Raw genomic sequence first — 15932 nt, 5'->3', positions numbered from 1 at the left:
CCAAACGAAGTAAGTACACTAGGAATACAACAGAGAAAAAGACAAGAAAGCGTGAGTATAAGTACCGATAGCGACCCGGAATCAAGCGATTCAGAGAGGGATCGAATCATAGTTGTTTCCAAACCCGTGTCATCTACGAATAGAGATGTCTTAAATAGTTCAGGTGTTAATCACAATATTCGTCTCAAAGTTCAAGTGAACATATGAGATCAGGTGATTTAGAGACAATCTATACTTTTAAGTGTTGCCAATAGTAGACCCTCACTACAGCGAGAAACATTTTCTTCTATTGAACTCCGGAATAGCTCTAACAGAAATTCTTTTGCAGATTATTCGATTGTAAATATGAATAATTCGTCGAGAAATAGTGAATCGAGCTGGTCTACATTCAGTCCACCAATCCGTCGCTCCGATCGCGTATAAAAACCTTCAGATATATATGGAGAGTGAGTTGTTGGTGAACAAACTCTGCAAGTATGGTATGTTTAGATGTCACAGGACGAAACAATCTAGATAGTTTTAGGAAATGTCGTACTTATCCATGCGATTAGTTTGGAAATTAGCTTACTTAAGTGGATTAATCATATATTTTTACAGAACAGTATATGATCTAATTTATTTATGACATTACAATGTGCACTTAAATTGATTACTGTAAATGTATTACATTTGGCTGTGTATTCTATTTAGCACCTATGGCGGAACGCAGCTTCCACTAAATCAAGTACATCGCTAAATGCCATCCGTAAATCTAGATGTTTAAGGTAATTCAGAAATGAGCTAATTCAAATCTACGCTAACTTGTTGAAAAAACAATTTCCGCCAAATATCGTACACGCCAAATATAATACGTTTACAGTATTTTGTATGTTGCGGCCATGAGTATTTACATGTTGCAGCTTCTATTATTTGATCTTCTTATTTACAGAAGAGGATTCCTTTCCAGATCAGTTGCATTAGTATCATTATCAATATTAATATCTCTAACCCTAACCTAATAATTGGATTTTATTAGTCCTGAGTTCTGATCTTAGAAATGTCAGGAGACATTTTCTCTAAGAGTGGAGAATGTGACAGGATGAAATAATTCATGATTAACATACTAATATAATTTCATTACGTTATTCATTTCATCGTGAGTCCTTTCATTTCATTCATATTCATTGGGATTAACGCTGATTGGTAGAGAGTGAAGTGTGAAAGGTCAGTATGGTTTGTGTATGGATGTGAGTATTTTGTGCGATGTTTTACTGGTATTGGTGATGTATAAGCAAAATTCGCGCCAATTCCAGAAACTAACCCGACAACACTCCTACTGGGACAGAGTGACTTATTATTTACGTATTGCCATATCAAAGAAACTAAGTTTCACCGCAGTTTCTATTTTTTCGAGTTTAAGGTAAGAGTTTGAAATTAGTCTATTGGTAAATATTTATTTATTACATTAATTTATAAATATTTTGAAATGATTATTTTAATATAGCTAAAAGTGTGAATGATAGAGTGAAAGAGTATTTAATGATTTTACACATTTTCAGATCATCCCCCAGAATTAGAATGCAAGGTGAAGATAACGAACAGTGATCAATCTCATAACTCTTATAAGCAATACAAAATAGATAGTTGGGCAAACACGGACCCCTGGACACATCAGAGGTGGGATCAGGTGCCTAGGAGGATTAAGCATCCCCTGTTGACCGGTCACACCCGCGTGAGCCCTATATCCTGATCAGGTAAACGGAGTTATCCGCAGTCAAAATCACGTTACCACGAGCGTCCTAACAATCGGTATGAAGCAAGTCAGCCAACATTCTAACTATGGGATTTCCAAAGGCAAAAATTTCAATTTGTTCAAAATATTTTTGCAAAACATTTTCGAATGCTACTTCTGACCCCACCTATAATGGATACTGTGAAATTATTACATTTCGTGCGGGCATCATTTTCATGGTTACTCAAATACCATTAAATCCAACCCCAACAAGATTCCCATTGTCTATTACGATTAATATTTAGAAACCATATCCACAGAATACCAGCAAAAACTGAAAAATCTTGCTACTACACAAAACTGGTCCCATACCTTGAAATTATTCCTATATCATTTAGAAAAAGCGACGGATTTATTTTCATTTATGAATTGTCTGCTTATTCATGCAAGGTGAAGATAACGAACAGTGATCAATCTCATAACTCCTACAAGCAATACAAAATAGATAGTTGGGCAAACACGGACACACCAGATGTGGGATCAGGTGCCTAGGAGGAGTATTATATTATCATATTAGAGAAATTATAGTTTTGATTAATCAATTGTAGAGGATATTTATATATGGCTGTGTTGTTGATTGTTAACACTGCATTGGAGTTCCCTGAACACTATGCACATTGCATATTACAGTTATATATGTAACATCCTCCAAATCAAAGCGGGGAAACGCGTTAGAAACATTTCATATTAAAGAGGAAGAAAAATATTTCCTGAATTTATCACTTATTACTTCCTTTATTCACACTACAGTCAGTGGTTCCTGTTCAATATATTGGGCTCACTACATAAGTACCAACCATTTACTCGATATTTCGTCCAGGAAATATTTCACCGTGAACATATTTTTGTGCATCATTTATAATATCACTTCAATATTGCAGAATATGCATGGATAACTCTTAAAAATAATGTCAGTTTTACATTGGATCCGATTATCTTAGAGAATTAAAGGTGAAGATAACGAACAGTGATCAATCTCATAACTCCTAAAAGCAATACAAAATAGATAGTTTGGCAAACACGAACCCCTGGACACACCAGAGGTTGGATCAGGTGCCTAGGAGGACCAATATATTGTGTATCTAATCAGTTGAGAGATGTAAACAGCATACTTGGAATTAATAAAAAGCAATGATTAGACTCCAAGACCTTTAGCAAAAATTGACTGTGTGGTACAGAGAACGTATCGCTTTTCAGTGAAGATATACACTTTATCTCACCGGGTTCTAGTTGTCTTTTGTATTTATTAACATACTCAGTAAACTCCTATACTGCCAGCCTGAGAAATCTGTGAGGATCTGGGTTAGAATAGGTCCTCAGTACCCCTTGCTTGTAAGAGGCGACTGAATAGAGTGGTCCTTCGGTGAGACAACAACAACCAAGGCCCCTTGTCACAGTAGGCGTGACACGATAAAGATCTCTTCCTTCTTAATGTCCGTGTGCGCAAAGCAAATGCCTAAACTTTACAGTCCTTCACCGGCATTGGTAACGTCTCCATATGATATATGAGTTAACAATTCTCCAGTGGGACGCTAAACAATATAAGATCAAACGAAACGCAGTTATAGGATCTAGCATACTGTAATTGCCTTTTAAATCTTTGGATATGCAATGAAAGAACTGGGTTAACAACTTTATTTCAATATGATCCACCGTACTCCTATTTACAGTTATAGATGTAAATGAATATACTGAGATGTATTGTCTCCTTATGCTTAGCAAATAAATCTGTTGTTCTTACTCGCACGATAATCATAATTTGAAGCATACAACTTTGCACCGGGAGGAGACCGCATCTATTTTTACCGTTTTTCATTGCATTTATGGTGTTGAAAAAAAATGCGTTGGTGGTTAACATTTTGTTTTACGTCCCATCGACCATTTTATCACTCATTATTCAACGGCTGTATGTGAAGTAACACAACTTGAGCCATTTGATTAACGTTAGTTCAGGGGCGTAACAGTATGGGTTAATTAACGTGTCAACGGCTGGCACGACACAGGAATTCCCTTGTTAAGATCATATCCAAAAGACCCGTGGTTCTAACTTTCATATATCGAGTGATTTGGTAAGGATCCAATCCTTACATATGCTTTTATTTTGGGTTTGACACGGCCATGGCTCCAGCAGGGCTCGAACAAAGCGAACGCACCACCACTGAATTATTACGACGGATGTAGTTTACAAAATTCAAATCTATTACACAAATCCCATAATTAAACATTCTGTTTACATTACGATAAACGATTGTCTAAGGCTCTACTGGGATCTACCACTACAATCTCTCGACAATAACAAATGCACTGCATTATGCAGTATAGCATGTTGACGAGATTTGGAGGTCACTCAGATTTCAGAGGTTGTTATACTGTAAAATGCAGTGCATTTCTTATTGTTCAGAAATTCTAGTGATTCACTTTAACATAGTCTACTGTGGAGATTATAACATGTATTTACTATTGTTATTCAAGATCTTACATTTCTGGTGCATCAATTGTTTATTAGATGGAAAGGTGAAGATAACGGACAATTCACGGCGGTTGTGACCTGTCAACAGAAAATTATTACTCCTCTTAGGCACCTGATCCCATTCCTCTTATGTCCAGGGGTCCGTGTTTGCTCAACTACTTTTTTGTGTTTCTTAAAAGGGTTATGATATTGATCACTGTTCTTTGTTTTCGCCTTCTAAATTCTGTATCATAAGAATATAAAAACAGGTCAGCTATTAAAGGAGCACAATTCGTGCCCAATGGAATTCCGACAGAAATAAAAGGAAATCTAAAAATATAGCTGTAACTGCAAGCATACGATATAAAAGAATGCTCAAAAGTATTGCGGGAAAATCCAGTGAGGGATACATATTATGAGGGTATGATTTGTGACGCTTCACGCCAGTGTACTTCACGTTAGCTCTATATGAAAAGTATGCTGGTGTGAAGCATTAGAGCCCATACTCTTCTGTATTGTCAAACATGTTTATGTCTTCTATTAACATTCTACTTTCATTTTTGTCGGAATTCACAAGCGTTGGAATAGACACATTATTTCTATCAGGATGCATACGCACAAGTTTGTAGCTACAGCGCAATCATGATCAAGGATATGGCCATTACAATTGTAAAGATATCAATTAAAGTACTCAGAAAGAAATCTAATTCAAAATAATGATCTCCATAAGTTTACCATAATAGAGGCACAAATCGGAAAACACCGCATCGTCATACTTTTTTTTTTTTTACTGTCAATAGGCCTATTTAGAATTGTCTGTTCGTTTCACTGGATTCGATCATATGATTGACCCACTTCATGAATTTATCTATTTCTTAACTATTTCCTGGTTTGTAAAATTGAAGTTGATTTATTTATTTTCCGCCACATTTTCCAATGTTTAAAACTTCCTTCTCCTCTTTAGAATAAAGTACATTCATAGATTTGCAGTTCAATGTAGGATTCTAGCACTGTATTCCACGCAACAATCTGGTTGGGTTTTCTTCGCATATAAACACATAACTTTACCCAACGTGCTTCCACTGTCAGGCTAGCTGTCTGTCTTAGAGAATAATACTTTAACTATCAGCCACCTGAATCCCATTCTTCGTTTTTCGGTTTTGAGGAAAACTGAAAAGAACATTTTTGAATTAAGCATGATGCTTATCACAAAGAATGAATTGATGACCCTTGATTATTTTATTGATGAGTCAAGATAACAGGCATCTCATAAACCCTGTAGATAATACAGAAATCAGAGTATGGTAAAACGGATCCTTATACATCCAGATAGGAGGAGTAACATCCTCCGATGATCGGTGACACTCACCCTAAGTATTGATCAGGCAAACGAAGCAATCCGTAGTCAAAATTAGTATGTAAAGAACGGCTTAACAATTGGTATAAAACATGTCAGACAGCATTTGACCCAATATCCGATTGTATGAATAGTGACTATTCTGATTAAGTCATATAAAGAATACAAAATCGATAATAAGACAAACTCAGGCCCCTGGGAAACAAGTATCTAGAAGGGGTAAACATCCCGTATTTTGATTTTATCTAAATTGCCAATACCTTTGAAAAGCACATGGGGTTGTATACAGATTTAATTTGCGGTAGATAATGAACGTTGCTAATAGGGAAATGTGCTTGTAATTTGCATCCGATGTTGGGTTTTTTTCTCTCGTAAAAACGTCCGTATTTGCCAATTGCTGTATTTTTTCACCAGGGAAAATGAGAGTGTTGAACATTGTCGTTTTGTTTCTTAGACATTTCCAATATCTTGTTTTCTGTGATAGAGAGTACAAAAGGTGGATGGTGTTTATCTTACATTAATCTTTTCTAGATATTGATAATTTAAAACAAAAACGTATTTAAAATGTTCAGAATTTGATTCTATTGAATCCGTTTGATTTAGCACATCCTGTTATAAGCATTACAGGCTTGATAGTGTGTGTTAGAAACGGATAGCCAAATTGTAGGTTGCCCATTGATTTCTTCCTGTTATTCAGAAAATAAGAATTCTATGAATCATATTTTTGTAGGCCGGATGGTATCCCTTGTTGCTACAATGAATACTTGGACGAAATCAGCAAGCAATGCAAAGGTCTTACACGGCTATTACTTCATGGTTATTCATAAATTCATATTGATCCATATAAATATATTGACCAATTTTTTTTTTTCTCATTCGTTTTTAACACAACATAGAGAACATATCAAACAAGCATTCAAAAACAATATTCACGTATGTACAAGTAATTCATATCAATAGATATCACAATATTGATAATGAATAAATACAATAATAGACTATATACATTTAACCAGGAGGATTTAATCTCTCAGCAATTAATTGTATATATTTACACAATCTTAAATTTTTTTTTTCATTTTTGGTTACAAATAGATTATGAAATTTTATCACATTAGGTCTAGTATGAAATATCTCTGGTACATAATGTCGCCTAATATTATTTAAAACAAGACACATAAGAATATAAATGCATCTTATATCCAATATCAGAACTGCAAATATTACTTTTTTTTTATCTATATCTAGCCACCTTCCCGTTTCTATGGGTAATTTATGATTTGTGGTTCTAAACCTGGTTAATATACGTTGTTTATGTATTGAAATATTTGACAATATATATTCTTGACATTTAAAAGTAAGATTTGTAAAATTCTGTATATTATACCTTCAGAAGATTCGTTATATTGAGATACCTTTCGATCTTTGTTTAAGATGACAGATAATCCAGTTAGTATTCATTTTGACAGCATTATACAAAGCATTAGACATTCCACAGTCATCTGATATTTTCTTTAAATTCAAAATCCATTTTGGTTCACACCCCTTGTGAAATTTATGAACACGAGATTTATATCACAAATAACAATATTTTCATTTTTCCCATGCATCACCCGACAACAAAAACTAACAATTCCTGATTTGATATGTAAACATAATGGTGGTCGACCTATATCACGATAAATCATATAATTTGGAGTTGATGACTTGACATGTAATAATAATTTACAAAATTTTAAGAGTATATTTTCAATAATGTCATTGCTTCCAAAACCCCGTTCACATCCATATAGAAGGATAAGAACAACAATTTTATCAAATACACTGTAAGTGTACATGATCTTCTATTGAAAGATTAAGATCACGACCTCTGATTATAATATCATATAGTGATTGATCATGATATCTGCTTTTTTGTTATGACGTAAGCATGCGAGCCTGGTTTGATTGGCTGGAAGTGTGAAGAACCGTGCAAGAAAGGATATTATGGAGTGTTGTGCCGCTTGCCCTGTTTATGTAGTCCCAATAACTGCGACCCAGAAGTTGGATGACCAACAACAACGAATGAACACACAACACCGAGTATTCGTTAGTGTGTTTTCATATTGAGCAGATTGGTTCAATGCACACAATATATTCATTATGAATAAGTCATTCCTTCGATATTTGTAGAATTCAACTGGAGAATGTCAAAAGGGTTTGCTGACACTGTCAAATATTCGGCCCCAACCCTCTCCATTGAAATAAATGGAGAACTTACAGCGGAACAGGAACTTACAACGGGGTATCTACATGTACATTGGAATGATTTGTCATGTCCTCGTACAATAGTATCAAAAGTTAATAATTAAACGTCTTTGAATGGAGAATTTACTACATCGGTATTCAATGCATATCAAACAATGTTTTCCATTCTTTATATTCATAGATATGCAGGAACAAGAACTCAAAAGTTGCATCAAGGTATCATGAACCAAAACGTATTAAAATTACAGTAGCTAAATGATAACAATTCAAAATGCGATATAAAACAATGTTGCATCTTCTTGTAGGTTCTCGGAAGTACTCAACCATTCACAAAGAGATGTTAACAAACAACGAACAAAAGACCACCAGCACAGGTCTCTCTCTCTCTCTCTCTCTCTCTCTCTCTCTCTCTCTCTCTCTCTCTCTCTCTCTCTCTCATCATAATAATGATAACAATAAAACCTTTATTTATCAAGGATTACATATTTAGCGATAACGCTAGTTTTCAATATGGTCCTGCATATAACATACATATAGACAGATATTAGTAAAATAAACACAGATTAAGAGAAGTAGAATATATAAAAACTTCAGAAATGATTATGAATGTAAGATAAATAGGAGCAAAATGAAGCTTAAAAAGTATGGTGATAATAAATAATTTAGCATAAAACCATGTAAAACTTTATACACTAAAATAACTTTTCTATAGACAAATAAATTTGATAGAGGCAACCACTTAAGTTCTGTAAACATGACATTAGATGGTGTTTCAAAATTGCCGATGTTAAGAATTACCCTTGCAGCTCGTTTGTGCAATATAGAAAGCTTATTCACATTTTCAGCATTTTTTTTGGATTGCTCCATATAGTACAATATGTAAAATGTGGAAAAATCGTAGTATTAAAAATCTTCAGCAGAGCATCGTTTGACAAAAAATATCTTATTCTTCTTAAAATGTCAATTCACTTGGAAATCTTGTTCATAAGTGATTTTATATGACTTTTCCAGGACAAAGTTTCATCAATAATAATACCAAGTAATTTTCACTCCCAAACACATTCTATGACATGGTTATTTATCACAAAATTTAATATTCGATACGTTGATAACTTCTGTGCCGATCCAATATGCATACATTGAGTTTTAGACAGGTTTAAGCTTAATTCATTTTCCTTAATCCACATTATACTGCGCTGAAGATCTTCACACATCTTTGACGCAATGTTTTCCACTGACTTATCTGTTACATCTTGTGAAGTATCATCTGCATACATATTTACATGACAATGTTTCAGTGCTTGTGGATAGTCATTAATATACAGGATAAAATACAATGGGCCTAAAAAAGAGCCTTGCGGAACTCCAATGGTGACATTGTTTTCATCCGATAAATTGCCTTTCCAAATAACTCTCTGTGTACGATTTGTTAGATATGATTTAAACCATTCAAAAGTATCATTGCATATGCCAACTGACTTGAGTTTGTGTAATAAAACCTTGTGACTGACAGTGTCAAATGCTTTCCGCAAGTACATCAGTAAGTTTACCTTCATCAATATTTTAAGCCATCTATCTACTAGAGAAATAAGAGTACTTTCACATGAGTATTTTGGTCTTAACCCAGACTGACAATCTGTAATTAGAGAATTTACTGACAAATACTCATAAAATGAATTAAAAACATGCCTTTCTAAAATTGTGCTAACACAGGGTAAAATTGATACAGGCCAATAATTAACTAAATATCCATCCCCTGATTTGAAAAGTGGTACAACACGTGCCTTTTTCCAGTCATCTGCACAAGTACATGAAGATATAGAATAGTTGAAAATATACGTGTTTCATACCGATTGTTAAGCCGTTCTTGGCACACTGATTTTGACTGCGGATAACTCCGTTTACCTGATCAGGATATGGGGCTCACGGCGGGTGTGACCGGTCAACAGGGGATGCTTACTCCTCCTAGGCACCTGATACCACCTCTGGTGTATCCAGGGGTCCGTGTTTGCCCAACTATCTATTTTGTATTGGTTGTAGGAGTTATGAGATTGATCACTGTTCGTTATCTTCACCTTGCATGCAAGAATATCTCTCTCTCTCTCTCTCTCTCTCTCTCTCTCTCTCTCTCTCTCTCTCTCAGTCGTAGATTATGTTATGTTGAATCATAGTTATATCAGTTTCTTCTAGAGATTGAGAGCCTAATTTTTTTCTTTAAGTCGTGCAATGGCATAGTCAAAGGTCTGAATCTGATACATTTGGATTTATCAAAATTACTAGAAAGCAACGTTAAACAGCAAACCCAACAAGCACGTGTAAGTATGCAACAGTAAGCAGGGAGGTGGTAAAAATAGGTTGTGACTGCGGTCCGATCAATTCATTTTGAATAAGATATTGTTTGAATCAAATTAAGAGTGAGTAGTTAGTAACAGTGCATAACAGCAGTATATATCAGTGAGGTGTATCAATCACAACCAATCACAATAATGAAACTAATAATGCAGTTTGTGTACCTAATGTGAGCCAGAATAATTTCTATCATGTATACAAAACACATGGTATTGATAATTGTGAAATTTCCTCTTCGGTTTCAGATGTCATTAGACAGAGCGACAGCAGAGACATTTTGCAGCATATTTCAGAATACATGGAGTTAATCAGCATCTCTTTGTTTCTGATTGTAGGCAGTGTCGTCACTCTTATTCTACTACTGTTGTAAGTGATTTATTTACGTAAGGAATACATATGATAGGACAATCATGTTGCTTGTTATTAGATCGTATAGATAGTTTACGTTTCATAAAATGCTAAGCGGTTTATAAACAAAGGTAATGCACCCTGAGGAAGAAATGCTTCCATAAACACGATTGTCTCACAGGAGTGTGAAGTTCTATCGATTAAATTAAAATAACAATTCGGGAAAATATTATGCACCGTCTTCTATAAAACACCAGGAATAGAACAATTGAAGACCCCACAGGTAAATCTTTTTGCTGTCTAAATATTCAAACTCTACAAATGTGTCAAAGCTATCTTTTAGTTTTAAAATTGGACGTTGTGGTTTAGTAAATAAAGCGTTATATTGGTGCCCAGGAGGCACAGGTTCGATTCTCAACCATGGGCCGCTCATTACTTCGTCAGACACCCGCCATTAGGAAGGAAAGTAACAGGTCTTACGGATATGATTAAACTCGCTGAGAAGTAGACTCCGATATCTTGTTTGAATACATTCGCTGAACAGGTTTTAATATGTTACTATATTGATGGCCACAGTCTAACAGTGTACCATGACGGTATTTGTTCGACTATGGAACGCCGTTACTGCCTTATAATGTAAATCAGCCGATATTTCATTACATCATCTGGTAACATCATTACGTTATAACGATACCTTTTATATGGGAAATGGTAACATCATTAAATTGTGTTGATACATCTTTACGTTATGTGGTTATATCATTATGTTATGTCGATTCAGCTCTACCTTATGTGGTAGAATCATTACGTTATGTGCAGACACCATTATGTTATGATAAACTCTCAAGTGATCTAGATTTACTAATGGGTAGATCAAGTTATAGTAAGGGAATGAAGTATCGTTAGAAACTCTTGGGTTTTTCTGACGTTAAACTTTAAACATTGCCACTTAGATTATCAAACTTTGCACACACACAAACGCATAGCCTGCGTCAGCACTTATTATCTGCAACGTATGCTATCTTAATATCAATTCAATTTATCAAACTAAACAAAGCAAAAAAGACACTTTCTCTTTCATAGTTTTATTCTCAGTTCAAAATAAATATTTCCAAGTACGTAAAATTTACGCATGGTAACTTGTAAGTTATTTAAACTTAACAACCGAAAATCGCCTTACTTTGATGTGTGGCCATAGTTAGTTGATTTTGACTCCGTTTACCCGATCAAGATAGAGGGGTCACGGTGGATTTCACCGGTTAACATGTGAATGTTTCCTCCATCTATGCAACTGATCCCATTGCTGGTGTGTACATCGATCCATGTTTGCCCTATTCTTAATTTCGTAGTTTTGGAGGGATCTATTAAATTGATCCCTGATTGCAATCTTTACTTGTTCAATCTACTTAATTTCATGTTACAGACTGTTATATTCTACAAAAATTTGGCAAATGTGCACGTTCTCTTAGCAAATAATAAAACACGCATCACATGAAAGGTGAAGATAACGAACAGTAATCAATCTCGTAGCTCCTATAAGCAATACAGAATAAAGAGATACACAAGAGTTAGGATCAGGGAGAGTAAGCATCCCTGTCAACTGGACCCACCTGTCACAAGACCTGTATCTTAATAAGGTAAAAGGAGTTATCCGTAGTCACAATCAGTGTGCCAAGAACGACCGAACAATCGGCATGAAACACATTAGAAATCATTTTACCCATGCAAACTAGATCGTTATAACGACCATAGAATTTGTTAAATGCTGCTTTTAAACGAGACTGTTGAACCCCCTGCACGATCAACTTGTCAGTAGCTTGCCTCAAATTTAAAAACTGATGATAAGTCGAATAAGTTCTTGCTATGTATTGTGTGGCTTTGTAAACAAAAATCTGGTAAATAGAATATAAATATAATATAGAAATTTATGTAGATATACCTGAAGCAGTTCAACACAGGCCAGATGTATTGTCGACAACTGCGTGGGACGCTGGAGCGTGGGTACATGTCATTGTCCAGCAGGGAACGTCTGCCAAGAAGTGGAAGACAGTCTGACTATGTGACGCAAAACAGCCTCGACATTGACGTCCCCAGTACCATATAAACAAAGACGGTGACGTAAAGTGATGACATAATTCTAAACATCGATTGCTTTATAAATATTGCTTTAACAAGGATGTTGGAGTCATGTGATGCAAAATATCGCGAATGAAGTTTTCTTTATAAATATCGGGTAAGGAAACGTGGTGTCAAATACAATTTATATCAACCCTTTATTAGGAATCACATGATATGCCACGTGTATAATATTGATACCGTGGCCTGTACAAAATATCACATGACATCCATCAAATATCATATAATTAAAATTACATGACACGTATATACATGTAATATTGACATTGTGGCATATACAAAATATTACATGACATCCATGTTTGAAGGTTTTACAAATGTATAAACATAAGTCAAATGAGTAATTTAATATCAAATATCATATTCCTATGATACTGAAACCTTTACAAAGGATGTTAGAGCCAGATGATGACTTAGACTTTTTCAGATATCGTATGAATACGAATAATGAAATCACGTGATACCACATAAAACCGAGATTGACGCATCCACAATCTCCTATAAATATGGATTCTGGAATCACGTCATGTGACATCGACATTATAGCTGATATTCATTAGAATGCATGTTTTAATTCATTCTTTCATTTGTTCAGTTTAGTTAATTGAAGATATACAGGCTACTCCGGATATATTGAAATTCAGGGGACAGACCTGAATCGTTATTCGTATCCAAACTTCAATATAACCGTTGTGGGACTATATGAATTGAATTTATTGTACTGGGAATATACAGATAGTTCAATATAATATAGTTCGATATAAATTGGTAGATATTTTGTGATATAATAAAATAAAACTCATTGATGTGCTTTTTGGTGTTGTATTTTATTATGAAAGAATGGAGAGTGAATCTAAAATACGTTTTGAGATGAAATGTGATCATCCGGTGGACCTATCATAGATCCTTCATTGTTTACTACCACCATAGCATAACAGTTACGTTGCAAACACGTTTTGAACATCTGAAAGGAAAATTAATTTCCATTTAAATTCATAATTAATAGCATATAAAACAATAATAAAAGGTGAAGACTATAAGCAACGATAAATATCACAACTCCTAAAAAGCATACACAATTAATAGTAGAGCAAACACGGAGGCATGGACACACCAGATCAGGTGCCCACGAGGAGTTAGCATCCCCTGTCGACCAGTCATATCCGACGTGTACCCTATATTTTCATCAGATATACGAAGCAATCGATAGTAAAATCAGAGTGTACAAATTGCCTAACAATTGGCAAGAAACACGTCAACCAGTATTTGACCAATGACAGGTTGTATTGGTAAATTGAATAGTTATAATTACCATAAAATTTGCGACATGCTGACTTTGAAGGGGTACTCGTCGTTGTTATAAAAGCTGACTTCCTTTTAAAACATTGATGAAAGTATAAATATTAGCAATATTTATCACAAATCTTGTCCACGAAGGTCAGGAGTTTAGGGAAAATATTATCATCACAGAAACAATCAAACTTAATGTACCCATTTTCGTAGACAATGAGATCAATGGATCATGACCCTGGTACTGCATGTCCATATAGATACAATAATAATGTATATGATGTGAGAAATTTTACTAGTCCACAAGGAAATAACTGATATCTTACGTCAACAGACAATTAGGTCCACATCTTATTCACACAAAACTTTACCCTGTTCCATTGAGAGTAGTACATACGTTATTTGAAGAAGCCATAGTTAGTCTGTACTTGGATTTTTCAACACCTGAATGGAAAATGAACTCTATGATTATGGATGTTGACAATCATAGCCTTTTTAAAGCGCCAAGGTTCATGGATGATATTCATTTTAAATCATGCCGCCAGTTACTTAAGCTCAAAGTTACAAGCAAATGAAAAAATGCCGTCACCATAAGCAACATTCTTAGTCATAAGAGTTCAGTCGTGTATTCGAATTTATTTCGAGTTCTAGTCTACACTCTGTATTTCCTACAAATATACTTCTACTATTGCATCCAAGCTGTTCAATTATAAACAAACTCTACAGTGCTTAGATTTAGACAATGTTATACTTAATTTACTTGCTTCTTTTTCTTCTTTCAATTATAGTCCACCTGGACAGTTATTCAATGAACGACAAAACAAGTCAAAAACAAAAAGTGAACCTACGCATGAAGCAAAGAATTAGCAACCTGAAATGTTAAGTAATCATTAGGCACACCGGCACTGATCATGTATTGGAGAGGAGGACATAGAATCACAAAAACTGACTACATATTTCAGGATATTGCTTGATTGTGTCTAAGTGAAAGATGAAGATACCGAACAGTGATCAATCTCATAACTCCTGTACAGGTGAAGATACTGAACAGTGATCAATCGCATAATTCCTGTAAAGGTGAAGATACCGAACAGTGATCAATCACATAACTCCTATAAAGGTGAAGATACCGAACAGTGATCAATCTCATAACTCCTGTACAGGTGAAGATACCGAACAGTGATCAATCTCATAACTCCTGTAAAAGGTGAAAATAAGGAACAGTGATCAATTCAATAACTCACATAAGCAATACAAAATACAGAGTTGGGCAAACACGGACCTCTGGATATACCAGAGGTGGGATCAGATAACTAAGAGAAGGAGGCATCCCCTGTCGACCGGTCACACCCGCCGTGAACTGATGGATTATTCCACAACCTTCAAGGCGTGGGAAAATTTGATTGACACGTAGTCCTGTAGATTAAAAAGTAATTTAGTAAATTAGCATCTATTTTTTTGTTTTACTTATATACAGGTTTTAAGTTAAAAATAAGATAAAGCTATAGTGTTTTGGATTTGATTATACGAGTGGATGGAGCACATAATCTGGTAAAGGTTTAACCCATACCCCTACTGGTGAAGTCAGTGGGTATATGGGTACAAATATCTATGTATTCAGAATCTTTCCAAATAGCTCTAGGTATCTGACCAAATTAGGTCATAATCAATAACCACTATTATATTTTTTCCAAATCGGTGATTACTGTCAATGAAAAATGCACCCACTGGTAAATCATTTTGGTTTGCATATTTTGAACCCTCCATTCGGTAAAAAGTTATCCTGTCTAGACTGTACTGACATGTCTTCAGGTTTCTGGCGCATCTAAATGATGTCATTATAGTTCCTTGAAAACATCAGTCATTCATTTGTTGGCATGCAGAGAGGGTAGATATTTTCTCAGAATACCTTTGAGGGCGGATTGTAAGTACAGACTAGTGGAACTCTGTCATTTTGAGGCTTTTTCTTTGTACTGGAGGAGGGG

At 34.9% G+C, this 15932-nt stretch overlaps 1 long non-coding RNA gene across 2 annotated transcripts; it reads left to right on the top strand.

Annotated features, from left to right (window-relative positions):
• Window positions 1-4103: 4103 nt before the first annotated feature.
• LOC130050712 (uncharacterized) lies at window positions 4104-13469 on the top strand. 2 transcript variants are annotated; one of them, XR_008798965.1, is made up of 8 exons: window positions 5977-6369; window positions 7507-7665; window positions 7750-7861; window positions 8006-8040; window positions 8130-8198; window positions 10044-10139; window positions 10419-10539; window positions 12455-13469. It is a non-coding gene; the product is annotated as an uncharacterized LOC130050712 (long non-coding RNA). The 2 variants fall into 2 exon arrangements; XR_008798964.1 differs by having other exon boundaries at window positions 4104-7665.
• The last annotated feature ends 2463 nt before the right edge of the window (window positions 13470-15932 follow it).

The sequence above is a fragment of the Ostrea edulis genome, chromosome 1 (assembly GCF_947568905.1).
Source record: "Ostrea edulis chromosome 1, xbOstEdul1.1, whole genome shotgun sequence".
In the NCBI taxonomy this organism is placed as follows: domain Eukaryota; kingdom Metazoa; phylum Mollusca; class Bivalvia; order Ostreida; family Ostreidae; genus Ostrea; species Ostrea edulis.
Note: the sequence above shows the minus strand (reverse complement) of the source record. Positions and strands in the feature narration are given on the sequence as shown.